The following is a 14,327-nucleotide window of genomic DNA, read 5'->3' as shown; positions in this document are numbered from 1 at the left end:
AGGATTTTGCTCTACGGAAGGGGGTGCACAAAAGTGTTCGTAATCAACCTCGGATTGTACTTTTCATCATCTAGGGGCACCGTAGGGACCGAAAAAAGTGGTTTCGCATGATAGTCCACCTCGACCCATGTCGACCCTTGCGCGACCCCGACCTTCAGGATTTTGCTCTACGGAAGGGGGTGCACAAAAGTGTTCGTAATCAACCTCGGATTTTACTTTTCATCATCTAGGGGCACCGTAGGGACCGAAAAAAGTGGTTTCGCATGATAGTCCACCTCGACCCATGTCGACCCTTGCGCGACCCCGACCTTCAGGATTTTGCTCTACGGAAGGGGTCTACCCTTGCTCGACCCCGACCTTCAGGATTTTGCTCTACGGAAGGGGGTGCACAAAAGTGTTCGTAATCAACCTCGGATTGTACTTTTCATCATCTAGGGGCACCGTAGGGACCGAAAAAAGTGGTTTCGCATGATAGTCCACCTCGACCCATGTCGACCCTTGCGCGACCCCGACCTTCAGGATTTTGCTCTACGGAAGGGGGTCTACTTGTGCGCAACCCCGACCTTCAGGATTTTGCTCTACGGAAGGGGGTGCACACTTGTGCGACCCCGACCTTCAGGATTTTGCTCTACGGAAGGGGGTGCACAAAAGTGTTCGTAATCAACCTCGGATTGTACTTTTCATCATCTAGGGGCACCGTAGGGACCGAAAAAAGTGGTTTCGCATGATAGTCCACCTCGACCCATGTCGACCCTTGCGCGACCCCGACCTTCAGGATTTTGCTCTACGGAAGGGGGTCTACTTGTGCGCAACCCCGACCTTCAGGATTTTGCTCTACGGAAGGGGGTGCACAAAAGTGTTCGTAATCAACCTCGGATTGTACTTTTCATCATCTAGGGGCACCGTAGGGACCGAAAAAAGTGGTTTCGCATGATAGTCCACCTCGACCCATGTCGACCCTTGCGCGACCCCGACCTTCAGGATTTTGCTCTACGGAAGGGGGTCTACTTGTGCGCAACCCCGACCTTCAGGATTTTGCTCTACGGAAGGGGGTGCACACTTGTGCGACCCCGACCTTCAGGATTTTGCTCTACGGAAGGGGGTGCACAAAAGTGTTCGTAATCAACCTCGGATTGTACTTTTCATCATCTAGGGGCACCGTAGGGACCGAAAAAAGTGGTTTCGCATGATAGTCCACCTCGACCCATGTCGACCCTGGCGCGACCCCGACCTTCAGGATTTTGCTCTACGGAAGGGGGTCTACTTGTGCGCAACCCCGACCTTCAGGATTTTGCTCTACGGAAGGGGGTCTACTTGTGCGCAACCCCGACCTTCAGGATTTTGCTCTACGGAAGGGGGTGCACAAAAGTGTTCGTAATCAACCTCGGATTGTACTTTTCATCATCTAGGGGCACCGTAGGGACCGAAAAAAGTGGTTTCGCATGATAGTCCACCTCGACCCATGTCGACCCTTGCGCGACCCCGACCTTCAGGATTTTGCTCTACGGAAGGGGGTGCACAAAAGTGTTCGTAATCAACCTCGGATTGTACTTTTCATCATCTAGGGGCACCGTAGGGACCGAAAAAAGTGGTTTCGCATGATAGTCCACCTCGACCCATGTCGACCCTTGCGCGACCCCGACCTTCAGGATTTTGCTCTACGGAAGGGGGTGCACAAAAGTGTTCGTAATCAACCTCGGATTGTACTTTTCATCATCTAGGGGCACCGTAGGGACCGAAAAAAGTGGTTTCGCATGATAGTCCACCTCGACCCATGTCGACCCTTGCGCGACCCCGACCTTCAGGATTTTGCTCTACGGAAGGGGGTCTACTTGTGCGCAACCCCGACCTTCAGGATTTTGCTCTACGGAAGGGGGTGCACAAAAGTGTTCGTAATCAACCTCGGATTGTACTTTTCATCATCTAGGGGCACCGTAGGGACCGAAAAAAGTGGTTTCGCATGATAGTCCACCTCGACCCATGTCGACCCTTGCGCGACCCCGACCTTAAGGATTTTGCTCTACGGAAGGGGGTCGACTTGTGCGCAACCCCGACCTTCAGGATTTTGCTCTACGGAAGGGGGTGCACAAAAGTGTTCGTAATCAACCTCGGATTGTACTTTTCATCATCTAGGGGCACCGTAGGGACCGAAAAAAGTGGTTTCGCATGATAGTCCACCTCGACCCATGTCGACCCTTGCGCGACCCCGACCTTCAGGATTTTGCTCTACGGAAGGGGGTGCACAAAAGTGTTCGTAATCAACCTCGGATTGTACTTTTCATCATCTAGGGGCACCGTAGGGACCGAAAAAAGTGGTTTCGCATGATAGTCCACCTCGACCCATGTCGACCCTTGCGCGACCCCGACCTTCAGGATTTTGCTCTACGGAAGGGGGTGCACAAAAGTGTTCGTAATCAACCTCGGATTGTACTTTTCATCATCTAGGGGCACCGTAGGGACCGAAAAAAGTGGTTTCGCATGATAGTCCACCTCGACCCATGTCGACCCTTGCGCGACCCCGACCTTCAGGATTTTGCTCTACGGAAGGGGGTCTACTTGTGCGCAACCCCGACCTTCAGGATTTTGCTCTACGGAAGGGGGTGCACAAAAGTGTTCGTAATCAACCTCGGATTGTACTTTTCATCATCTAGGGGCACCGTAGGGACCGAAAAAAGTGGTTTCGCATGATAGTCCACCTCGACCCATGTCGACCCTTGCGCGACCCCGACCTTCAGGATTTTGCTCTACGGAAGGGGTCTACCCTTGCGCGACCCCGACCTTCAGGATTTTGCTCTACGGAAGGGGGTGCACAAAAGTGTTCGTAATCAACCTCGGATTGTACTTTTCATCATCTAGGGGCACCGTAGGGACCGAAAAAAGTGGTTTCGCATGATAGTCCACCTCGACCCATGTCGACCCTTGCGCGACCCCGACCTTCAGGATTTTGCTCTACGGAAGGGGGTCTACTTGTGCGCAACCCCGACCTTCAGGATTTTGCTCTACGGAAGGGGGTGCACAAAAGTGTTCGTAATCAACCTCGGATTGTACTTTTCATCATCTAGGGGCACCGTAGGGACCGAAAAAAGTGGTTTCGCATGATAGTCCACCTCGACCCAGGTCGACCCTTGCGCGACCCCGACCTTCAGGATTTTGCTCTACGGAAGGGGGTCGACTTGTGCGCGACCCCGACCTTCAGGATTTTGCTCTACGGAAGGGGGTGCACAAAAGTGTTCGTAATCAACCTCGGATTGTACTTTTCATCATCTAGGGGCACCGTAGGGACCGAAAAAAGTGGTTTCGCATGATAGTCCACCTCGACCCATGTCGACCCTTGCGCGACCCCGACCTTCAGGATTTTGCTCTACGGAAGGGGGTCTACTTGTGCGCAACCCCGACCTTCAGGATTTTGCTCTACGGAAGGGGGTGCACAAAAGTGTTCGTAATCAACCTCGGATTGTACTTTTCATCATCTAGGGGCACCGTAGGGACCGAAAAAAGTGGTTTCGCATGATAGTCCACCTCGACCCATGTCGACCCTTGCGCGACCCCGACCTTCAGGATTTTGCTCTACGGAAGGGGGTCGACTTGTGCGCGACCCCGACCTTCAGGATTTTGCTCTACGGAAGGGGGTGCACAAAAGTGTTCGTAATCAACCTCGGATTGTACTTTTCATCATCTAGGGGCACCGTAGGGACCGAAAAAAGTGGTTTCGCATGATAGTCCACCTCGACCCATGTCGACCCTTGCGCGACCCCGACCTTCAGGATTTTGCTCTACGGAAGGGGGTGCACAAAAGTGTTCGTAATCAACCTCGGATTGTACTTTTCATCATCTAGGGGCACCGTAGGGACCGAAAAAAGTGGTTTCGCATGATAGTCCACCTCGACCCATGTCGACCCTTGCGCGACCCCGACCTTCAGGATTTTGCTCTACGGAAGGGGGTCTACTTGTGCGCAACCCCGACCTTCAGGATTTTGCTCTACGGAAGGGGGTGCACAAAAGTGTTCGTAATCAACCTCGGATTGTACTTTTCATCATCTAGGGGCACCGTAGGGACCGAAAAAAGTGGTTTCGCATGATAGTCCACCTCGACCCATGTCGACCCTTGCGCGACCCCGACCTTCAGGATTTTGCTCTACGGAAGGGGGTGCACAAAAGTGTTCGTAATCAACCTCGGATTGTACTTTTCATCATCTAGGGGCACCGTAGGGACCGAAAAAAGTGGTTTCGCATGATAGTCCACCTCGACCCATGTCGACCCTTGCGCGACCCCCGACCTTCAGGATTTTGCTCTACGGAAGGGGGTGCACAAAAGTGTTCGTAATCAACCTCGGATTGTACTTTTCATCATCTAGGGGCACCGTAGGGACCGAAAAAAGTGGTTTCGCATGATAGTCCACCTCGACCCATGTCGACCCTTGCGCGACCCCGACCTTCAGGATTTTGCTCTACGGAAGGGGGTCTACTTGTGCGCAACCCCGACCTTCAGGATTTTGCTCTACGGAAGGGGGTGCACAAAAGTGTTCGTAATCAACCTCGGATTGTACTTTTCATCATCTAGGGGCACCGTAGGGACCGAAAAAAGTGGTTTCGCATGATAGTCCACCTCGACCCATGTCGACCCTTGCGCGACCCCGACCTTCAGGATTTTGCTCTACGGAAGGGGGTCGACTTGTGCGCGACCCCGACCTTCAGGATTTTGCTCTACGGAAGGGGGTGCACAAAAGTGTTCGTAATCAACCTCGGATTGTACTTTTCATCATCTAGGGGCACCGTAGGGACCGAAAAAAGTGGTTTCGCATGATAGTCCACCTCGACCCATGTCGACCCTTGCGCGACCCCGACCTTCAGGATTTTGCTCTACGGAAGGGGGTCTACTTGTGCGCAACCCCGACCTTCAGGATTTTGCTCTACGGAAGGGGGTGCACAAAAGTGTTCGTAATCAACCTCGGATTGTACTTTTCATCATCTAGGGGCACCGTAGGGACCGAAAAAAGTGGTTTCGCATGATAGTCCACCTCGACCCATGTCGACCCTTGCGCGACCCCGACCTTCAGGATTTTGCTCTACGGAAGGGGGTCGACTTGTGCGCGACCCCGACCTTCAGGATTTTGCTCTACGGAAGGGGGTGCACAAAAGTGTTCGTAATCAACCTCGGATTGTACTTTTCATCATCTAGGGGCACCGTAGGGACCGAAAAAAGTGGTTTCGCATGATAGTCCACCTCGACCCATGTCGACCCTTGCGCGACCCCGACCTTCAGGATTTTGCTCTACGGAAGGGGGTGCACAAAAGTGTTCGTAATCAACCTCGGATTGTACTTTTCATCATCTAGGGGCACCGTAGGGACCGAAAAAAGTGGTTTCGCATGATAGTCCACCTCGACCCATGTCGACCCTTGCGCGACCCCGACCTTCAGGATTTTGCTCTACGGAAGGGGGTCTACTTGTGCGCAACCCCGACCTTCAGGATTTTGCTCTACGGAAGGGGGTGCACAAAAGTGTTCGTAATCAACCTCGGATTGTACTTTTCATCATCTAGGGGCACCGTAGGGACCGAAAAAAGTGGTTTCGCATGATAGTCCACCTCGACCCATGTCGACCCTTGCGCGACCCCGACCTTCAGGATTTTGCTCTACGGAAGGGGGTGCACAAAAGTGTTCGTAATCAACCTCGGATTGTACTTTTCATCATCTAGGGGCACCGTAGGGACCGAAAAAAGTGGTTTCGCATGATAGTCCACCTCGACCCATGTCGACCCTTGCGCGACCCCGACCTTCAGGATTTTGCTCTACGGAAGGGGTCTACCCTTGCTCGACCCCGACCTTCAGGATTTTGCTCTACGGAAGGGGGTGCACAAAAGTGTTCGTAATCAACCTCGGATTGTACTTTTCATCATCTAGGGGCACCGTAGGGACCGAAAAAAGTGGTTTCGCATGATAGTCCACCTCGACCCATGTCGACCCTTGCGCGACCCCGACCTTCAGGATTTTGCTCTACGGAAGGGGGTGCACAAAAGTGTTCGTAATCAACCTCGGATTGTACTTTTCATCATCTAGGGGCACCGTAGGGACCGAAAAAAGTGGTTTCGCATGATAGTCCACCTCGACCCATGTCGACCCTTGCGCGACCCCGACCTTCAGGATTTTGCTCTACGGAAGGGGGTGCACACTTGTGCGACCCCGACCTTCAGGATTTTGCTCTACGGAAGGGGGTGCACAAAAGTGTTCGTAATCAACCTCGGATTGTACTTTTCATCATCTAGGGGCACCGTAGGGACCGAAAAAAGTGGTTTCGCATGATAGTCCACCTCGACCCATGTCGACCCTTGCGCGACCCCGACCTTCAGGATTTTGCTCTACGGAAGGGGGTGCACAAAAGTGTTCGTAATCAACCTCGGATTGTACTTTTCATCATCTAGGGGCACCGTAGGGACCGAAAAAAGTGGTTTCGCATGATAGTCCACCTCGACCCATGTCGACCCTTGCGCGACCCCGACCTTCAGGATTTTGCTCTACGGAAGGGGGTGCACACTTGTGCGACCCCGACCTTCAGGATTTTGCTCTACGGAAGGGGGTGCACAAAAGTGTTCGTAATCAACCTCGGATTGTACTTTTCATCATCTACGGGCATCGTAGGGACCGAAAAAAGTGGTTTCGCATGATAGTCCACCTCGACCCATGTCGACCCTTGCGCGACCCCGACCTTCAGGATTTTGCTCTACGGAAGGGGGTCTACTTGTGCGCAACCCCGACCTTCAGGATTTTGCTCTACGGAAGGGGGTGCACAAAAGTGTTCGTAATCAACCTCGGATTGTACTTTTCATCATCTAGGGGCACCGTAGGGACCGAAAAAAGTGGTTTCGCATGATAGTCCACCTCGACCCATGTCGACCCTTGCGCGACCCCGACCTTCAGGATTTTGCTCTACGGAAGGGGGTGCACAAAAGTGTTCGTAATCAACCTCGGATTGTACTTTTCATCATCTACGGGCATCGTAGGGACCGAAAAAAGTGGTTTCGCATGATAGTCCACCTCGACCCATGTCGACCCTTGCGCGACCCCGACCTTCAGGATTTTGCTCTACGGAAGGGGTCTACCCTTGCTCGACCCCGACCTTCAGGATTTTGCTCTACGGAAGGGGGTGCACAAAAGTGTTCGTAATCAACCTCGGATTGTACTTTTCATCATCTAGGGGCACCGTAGGGACCGAAAAAAGTGGTTTCGCATGATAGTCCACCTCGACCCATGTCGACCCTTGCGCGACCCCGACCTTCAGGATTTTGCTCTACGGAAGGGGGTGCACAAAAGTGTTCGTAATCAACCTCGGATTGTACTTTTCATCATCTAGGGGCACCGTAGGGACCGAAAAAAGTGGTTTCGCATGATAGTCCACCTCGACCCATGTCGACCCTTGCGCGACCCCGACCTTCAGGATTTTGCTCTACGGAAGGGGGTGCACACTTGTGCGACCCCGACCTTCAGGATTTTGCTCTACGGAAGGGGGTGCACAAAAGTGTTCGTAATCAACCTCGGATTGTACTTTTCATCATCTAGGGGCACCGTAGGGACCGAAAAAAGTGGTTTCGCATGATAGTCCACCTCGACCCATGTCGACCCTTGCGCGACCCCGACCTTCAGGATTTTGCTCTACGGAAGGGGGTGCACAAAAGTGTTCGTAATCAACCTCGGATTGTACTTTTCATCATCTAGGGGCACCGTAGGGACCGAAAAAAGTGGTTTCGCATGATAGTCCACCTCGACCCATGTCGACCCTTGCGCGACCCCGACCTTCAGGATTTTGCTCTACGGAAGGGGGTGCACACTTGTGCGACCCCGACCTTCAGGATTTTGCTCTACGGAAGGGGGTGCACAAAAGTGTTCGTAATCAACCTCGGATTGTACTTTTCATCATCTAGGGGCACCGTAGGGACCGAAAAAAGTGGTTTCGCATGATAGTCCACCTCGACCCATGTCGACCCTTGCGCGACCCCGACCTTCAGGATTTTGCTCTACGGAAGGGGGTGCACACTTGTGCGACCCCGACCTTCAGGATTTTGCTCTACGGAAGGGGGTGCACAAAAGTGTTCGTAATCAACCTCGGATTGTACTTTTCATCATCTAGGGGCACCGTAGGGACCGAAAAAAGTGGTTTCGCATGATAGTCCACCTCGACCCATGTCGACCCTTGCGCGACCCCGACCTTCAGGATTTTGCTCTACGGAAGGGGGTGCACACTTGTGCGACCCCGACCTTCAGGATTTTGCTCTACGGAAGGGGGTGCACAAAAGTGTTCGTAATCAACCTCGGATTGTACTTTTCATCATCTAGGGGCATCGTAGGGACCGAAAAAAGTGGTTTCGCATGATAGTCCACCTCGACCCATGTCGACCCTTGCGCGACCCCGACCTTCAGGATTTTGCTCTACGGAAGGGGGTCTACTTGTGCGCAACCCCGACCTTCAGGATTTTGCTCTACGGAAGGGGGTGCACAAAAGTGTTCGTAATCAACCTCGGATTGTACTTTTCATCATCTAGGGGCACCGTAGGGACCGAAAAAAGTGGTTTCGCATGATAGTCCACCTCCACCCATGTCGACCCTTGCGCGACCCCGACCTTCAGGATTTTGCTCTACGGAAGGGGGTCGACTTGTGCGCAACCCCGACCTTCAGGATTTTGCTCTACGGAAGGGGGTGCACAAAAGTGTTCGTAATCAACCTCGGATTGTACTTTTCATCATCTAGGGGCACCGTAGGGACCGAAAAAAGTGGTTTCGCATGATAGTCCACCTCGACCCATGTCGACCCTTGCGCGACCCCGACCTTCAGGATTTTGCTCTACGGAAGGGGGTGCACAAAAGTGTTCGTAATCAACCTCGGATTGTACTTTTCATCATCTACGGGCATCGTAGGGACCGAAAAAAGTGGTTTCGCATGATAGTCCACCTCGACCCATGTCGACCCTTGCGCGACCCCGACCTTCAGGATTTTGCTCTACGGAAGGGGGTCTACTTGTGCGCAACCCCGACCTTCAGGATTTTGCTCTACGGAAGGGGGTGCACAAAAGTGTTCGTAATCAACCTCGGATTGTACTTTTCATCATCTAGGGGCACCGTAGGGACCGAAAAAAGTGGTTTCGCATGATAGTCCACCTCGACCCATGTCGACCCTTGCGCGACCCCGACCTTCAGGATTTTGCTCTACGGAAGGGGGTGCACAAAAGTGTTCGTAATCAACCTCGGATTGTACTTTTCATCATCTACGGGCATCGTAGGGACCGAAAAAAGTGGTTTCGCATGATAGTCCACCTCGACCCATGTCGACCCTTGCGCGACCCCGACCTTCAGGATTTTGCTCTACGGAAGGGGGTGCACACTTGCGCGACCCCGACCTTCAGGATTTTGCTCTACGGAAGGGGGTGCACAAAAGTGTTCGTAATCAACCTCGGATTGTACTTTTCATCATCTAGGGGCACCGTAGGGACCGAAAAAAGTGGTTTCGCATGATAGTCCACCTCGACCCATGTCGACCCTTGCGCGACCCCGACCTTCAGGATTTTGCTCTACGGAAGGGGGTCTACTTGTGCGCAACCCCGACCTTCAGGATTTTGCTCTACGGAAGGGGGTGCACAAAAGTGTTCGTAATCAACCTCGGATTGTACTTTTCATCATCTAGGGGCACCGTAGGGACCGAAAAAAGTGGTTTCGCATGATAGTCCACCTCGACCCATGTCGACCCTTGCGCGACCCCGACCTTCAGGATTTTGCTCTACGGAAGGGGGTGCACACTTGTGCGCAACCCCGACCTTCAGGATTTTGCTCTACGGAAGGGGGTGCACAAAAGTGTTCGTAATCAACCTCGGATTGTACTTTTCATCATCTAGGGGCACCGTAGGGACCGAAAAAAGTGGTTTCGCATGATAGTCCACCTCGACCCATGTCGACCCTTGCGCGACCCCGACCTTCAGGATTTTGCTCTACGGAAGGGGGTCTACTTGTGCGCAACCCCGACCTTCAGGATTTTGCTCTACGGAAGGGGGTGCACAAAAGTGTTCGTAATCAACCTCGGATTGTACTTTTCATCATCTAGGGGCACCGTAGGGACCGAAAAAAGTGGTTTCGCATGATAGTCCACCTCGACCCATGTCGACCCTTGCGCGACCCCGACCTTCAGGATTTTGCTCTACGGAAGGGGGTGCACAAAAGTGTTCGTAATCAACCTCGGATTGTACTTTTCATCATCTACGGGCATCGTAGGGACCGAAAAAAGTGGTTTCGCATGATAGTCCACCTCGACCCATGTCGACCCTTGCGCGACCCCGACCTTCAGGATTTTGCTCTACGGAAGGGGGTCTACTTGTGCGCAACCCCGACCTTCAGGATTTTGCTCTACGGAAGGGGGTGCACAAAAGTAGACCCCCTTCCGTAGAGCAAAATCCTGAAGGTCGGGGTCGCGCAAGGGTCGACATGGGTCGAGGTGGACTATCATGCGAAACCACTTTTTTCGGTCCCTACGGTGCCCCTAGATGATGAAAAGTACAATCCGAGGTTGATTACGAACACTTTTGTGCACCCCCTTTCGTAGAGCAAAATCCTGAAGGTCGGGGTCGCGCAAGGGTCGACATGGGTCGAGGTGGACTATCATGCGAAACCACTTTTTTCGGTCCCTACGATGCCCGTAGATGATGAAAAGTACAATCCGAGGTTGATTACGAACACTTTTGTGCACCCCCTTCCGTAGAGCAAAATCCTGAAGGTCGGGGTTGCGCACAAGTAGACCCCCTTCCGTAGAGCAAAATCCTGAAGGTCGGGGTCGCGCAAGGGTCGACATGGGTCGAGGTGGACTATCATGCGAAACCACTTTTTTCGGTCCCTACGGTGCCCCTAGATGATGAAAAGTACAATCCGAGGTTGATTACGAACACTTTTGTGCACCCCCTTCCGTAGAGCAAAATCCTGAAGGTCGGGGTTGCGCACAAGTAGACCCCCTTCCCTAGAGCAAAATCCTGAAGGTCGGGGTCGCGCAAGGGTCGACATGGGTCGAGGTGGACTATCATGCGAAACCACTTTTTTCGGTCCCTACGGTGCCCCTAGATGATGAAAAGTACAATCCGAGGTTGATTACGAACACTTTTGTGCACCCCCTTCCGTAGAGCAAAATCCTGAAGGTCGGGGTCGCGCAAGGGTCGACATGGGTCGAGGTGGACTATCATGCGAAACCACTTTTTTCGGTCCCTACGGTGCCCCTAGATGATGAAAAGTACAATCCGAGGTTGATTACGAACACTTTTGTGCACCCCCTTCCGTAGAGCAAAATCCTGAAGGTCGGGGTTGCGCACAAGTAGACCCCCTTCCGTAGAGCAAAATCCTGAAGGTCGGGGTCGCGCAAGGGTCGACATGGGTCGAGGTGGACTATCATGCGAAACCACTTTTTTCGGTCCCTACGGTGCCCCTAGATGATGAAAAGTACAATCCGAGGTTGATTACGAACACTTTTGTGCACCCCCTTCCGTAGAGCAAAATCCTGAAGGTCGGGGTTGCGCACAAGTAGACCCCCTTCCGTAGAGCAAAATCCTGAAGGTCGGGGTCGCGCAAGGGTCGACATGGGTCGAGGTGGACTATCATGCGAAACCACTTTTTTCGGTCCCTACGGTGCCCCTAGATGATGAAAAGTACAATCCGAGGTTGATTACGAACACTTTTGTGCACCCCCTTCCGTAGAGCAAAATCCTGAAGGTCGGGGTCGCGCAAGGGTCGACATGGGTCGAGGTGGACTATCATGCGAAACCACTTTTTTCGGTCCCTACGGTGCCCCTAGATGATGAAAAGTACAATCCGAGGTTGATTACGAACACTTTTGTGCACCCCCTTCCGTAGAGCAAAATCCTGAAGGTCGGGGTTGCGCACAAGTAGACCCCCTTCCGTAGAGCAAAATCCTGAAGGTCGGGGTCGCGCAAGGGTCGACATGGGTCGAGGTGGACTATCATGCGAAACCACTTTTTTCGGTCCCTACGGTGCCCCTAGATGATGAAAAGTACAATCCGAGGTTGATTACGAACACTTTTGTGCACCCCCTTCCGTAGAGCAAAATCCTGAAGGTCGGGGTTGCGCACAAGTAGACCCCCTTCCGTAGAGCAAAATCCTGAAGGTCGGGGTCGCGCAAGGGTCGACATGGGTCGAGGTGGACTATCATGCGAAACCACTTTTTTCGGTCCCTACGGTGCCCCTAGATGATGAAAAGTACAATCCGAGGTTGATTACGAACACTTTTGTGCACCCCCTTCCGTAGAGCAAAATCCTGAAGGTCGGGGTTGCGCACAAGTGTGCACCCCCTTCCGTAGAGCAAAATCCTGAAGGTCGGGGTTGCGCACAAGTAGACCCCCTTCCGTAGAGCAAAATCCTGAAGGTCGGGGTCGCGCAAGGGTCGACATGGGTCGAGGTGGACTATCATGCGAAACCACTTTTTTCGGTCCCTACGGTGCCCCTAGATGATGAAAAGTACAATCCGAGGTTGATTACGAACACTTTTGTGCACCCCCTTCCGTAGAGCAAAATCCTGAAGGTCGGGGTCGCGCAAGTGTGCACCCCCTTCCGTAGAGCAAAATCCTGAAGGTCGGGGTCGCGCAAGGGTCGACATGGGTCGAGGTGGACTATCATGCGAAACCACTTTTTTCGGTCCCTACGGTGCCCCTAGATGATGAAAAGTACAATCCGAGGTTGATTACGAACACTTTTGTGCACCCCCTTCCGTAGAGCAAAATCCTGAAGGTCGGGGTCGCGCAAGGGTCGACATGGGTCGAGGTGGACTATCATGCGAAACCACTTTTTTCGGTCCCTACGGTGCCCCTAGATGATGAAAAGTACAATCCGAGGTTGATTACGAACACTTTTGTGCACCCCCTTCCGTAGAGCAAAATCCTGAAGGTCGGGGTTGCGCACAAGTAGACCCCCTTCCGTAGAGCAAAATCCTGAAGGTCGGGGTTGCGCACAAGTAGACCCCCTTCCGTAGAGCAAAATCCTGAAGGTCGGGGTCGCGCAAGGGTCGACATGGGTCGAGGTGGACTATCATGCGAAACCACTTTTTTCGGTCCCTACGGTGCCCCTAGATGATGAAAAGTACAATCCGAGGTTGATTACGAACACTTTTGTGCACCCCCTTCCGTAGAGCAAAATCCTGAAGGTCGGGGTTGCGCACAAGTAGACCCCCTTCCGTAGAGCAAAATCCTGAAGGTCGGGGTCGCGCAAGGGTCGACATGGGTCGAGGTGGACTATCATGCGAAACCACTTTTTTCGGTCCCTACGGTGCCCCTAGATGATGAAAAGTACAATCCGAGGTTGATTACGAACACTTTTGTGCACCCCCTTCCGTAGAGCAAAATCCTGAAGGTCGGGGTCGCGCAAGTGTGCACCCCCTTCCGTAGAGCAAAATCCTGAAGGTCGGGGTCGCGCAAGGGTCGACATGGGTCGAGGTGGACTATCATGCGAAACCACTTTTTTCGGTCCCTACGGTGCCCCTAGATGATGAAAAGTACAATCCGAGGTTGATTACGAACACTTTTGTGCACCCCCTTCCGTAGAGCAAAATCCTGAAGGTCGGGGTCGCGCAAGGGTCGACATGGGTCGAGGTGGACTATCATGCGAAACCACTTTTTTCGGTCCCTACGGTGCCCCTAGATGATGAAAAGTACAATCCGAGGTTGATTACGAACACTTTTGTGCACCCCCTTCCGTAGAGCAAAATCCTGAAGGTCGGGGTTGCGCACAAGTAGACCCCCTTCCGTAGAGCAAAATCCTGAAGGTCGGGGTTGCGCACAAGTAGACCCCCTTCCGTAGAGCAAAATCCTGAAGGTCGGGGTCGCGCAAGGGTCGACATGGGTCGAGGTGGACTATCATGCGAAACCACTTTTTTCGGTCCCTACGGTGCCCCTAGATGATGAAAAGTACAATCCGAGGTTGATTACGAACACTTTTGTGCACCCCCTTCCGTAGAGCAAAATCCTGAAGGTCGGGGTTGCGCACAAGTAGACCCCCTTCCGTAGAGCAAAATCCTGAAGGTCGGGGTCGCGCAAGGGTCGACATGGGTCGAGGTGGACTATCATGCGAAACCACTTTTTTCGGTCCCTACGGTGCCCCTAGATGATGAAAAGTACAATCCGAGGTTGATTACGAACACTTTTGTGCACCCCCAAAAATGGCCAAAATCCTGAAGGTCGGGTTCTCGGGGCGGTCGAGGCCCTCTGACGTGCACGAAAAACCGGTACCCACGCCGAGCTTCAGAATTTGGTCTCCAGAGGCCAAGTCCCAACCGAAACTGGCAACCCACAAAAGTGTA

This window comes from Anopheles nili, assembly GCF_943737925.1.
Source record: "Anopheles nili chromosome X unlocalized genomic scaffold, idAnoNiliSN_F5_01 X_unloc_1, whole genome shotgun sequence".
In the NCBI taxonomy this organism is placed as follows: Eukaryota; Metazoa; Arthropoda; class Insecta; order Diptera; family Culicidae; genus Anopheles; species Anopheles nili.
This window is presented reverse-complemented; position numbering follows the sequence as displayed.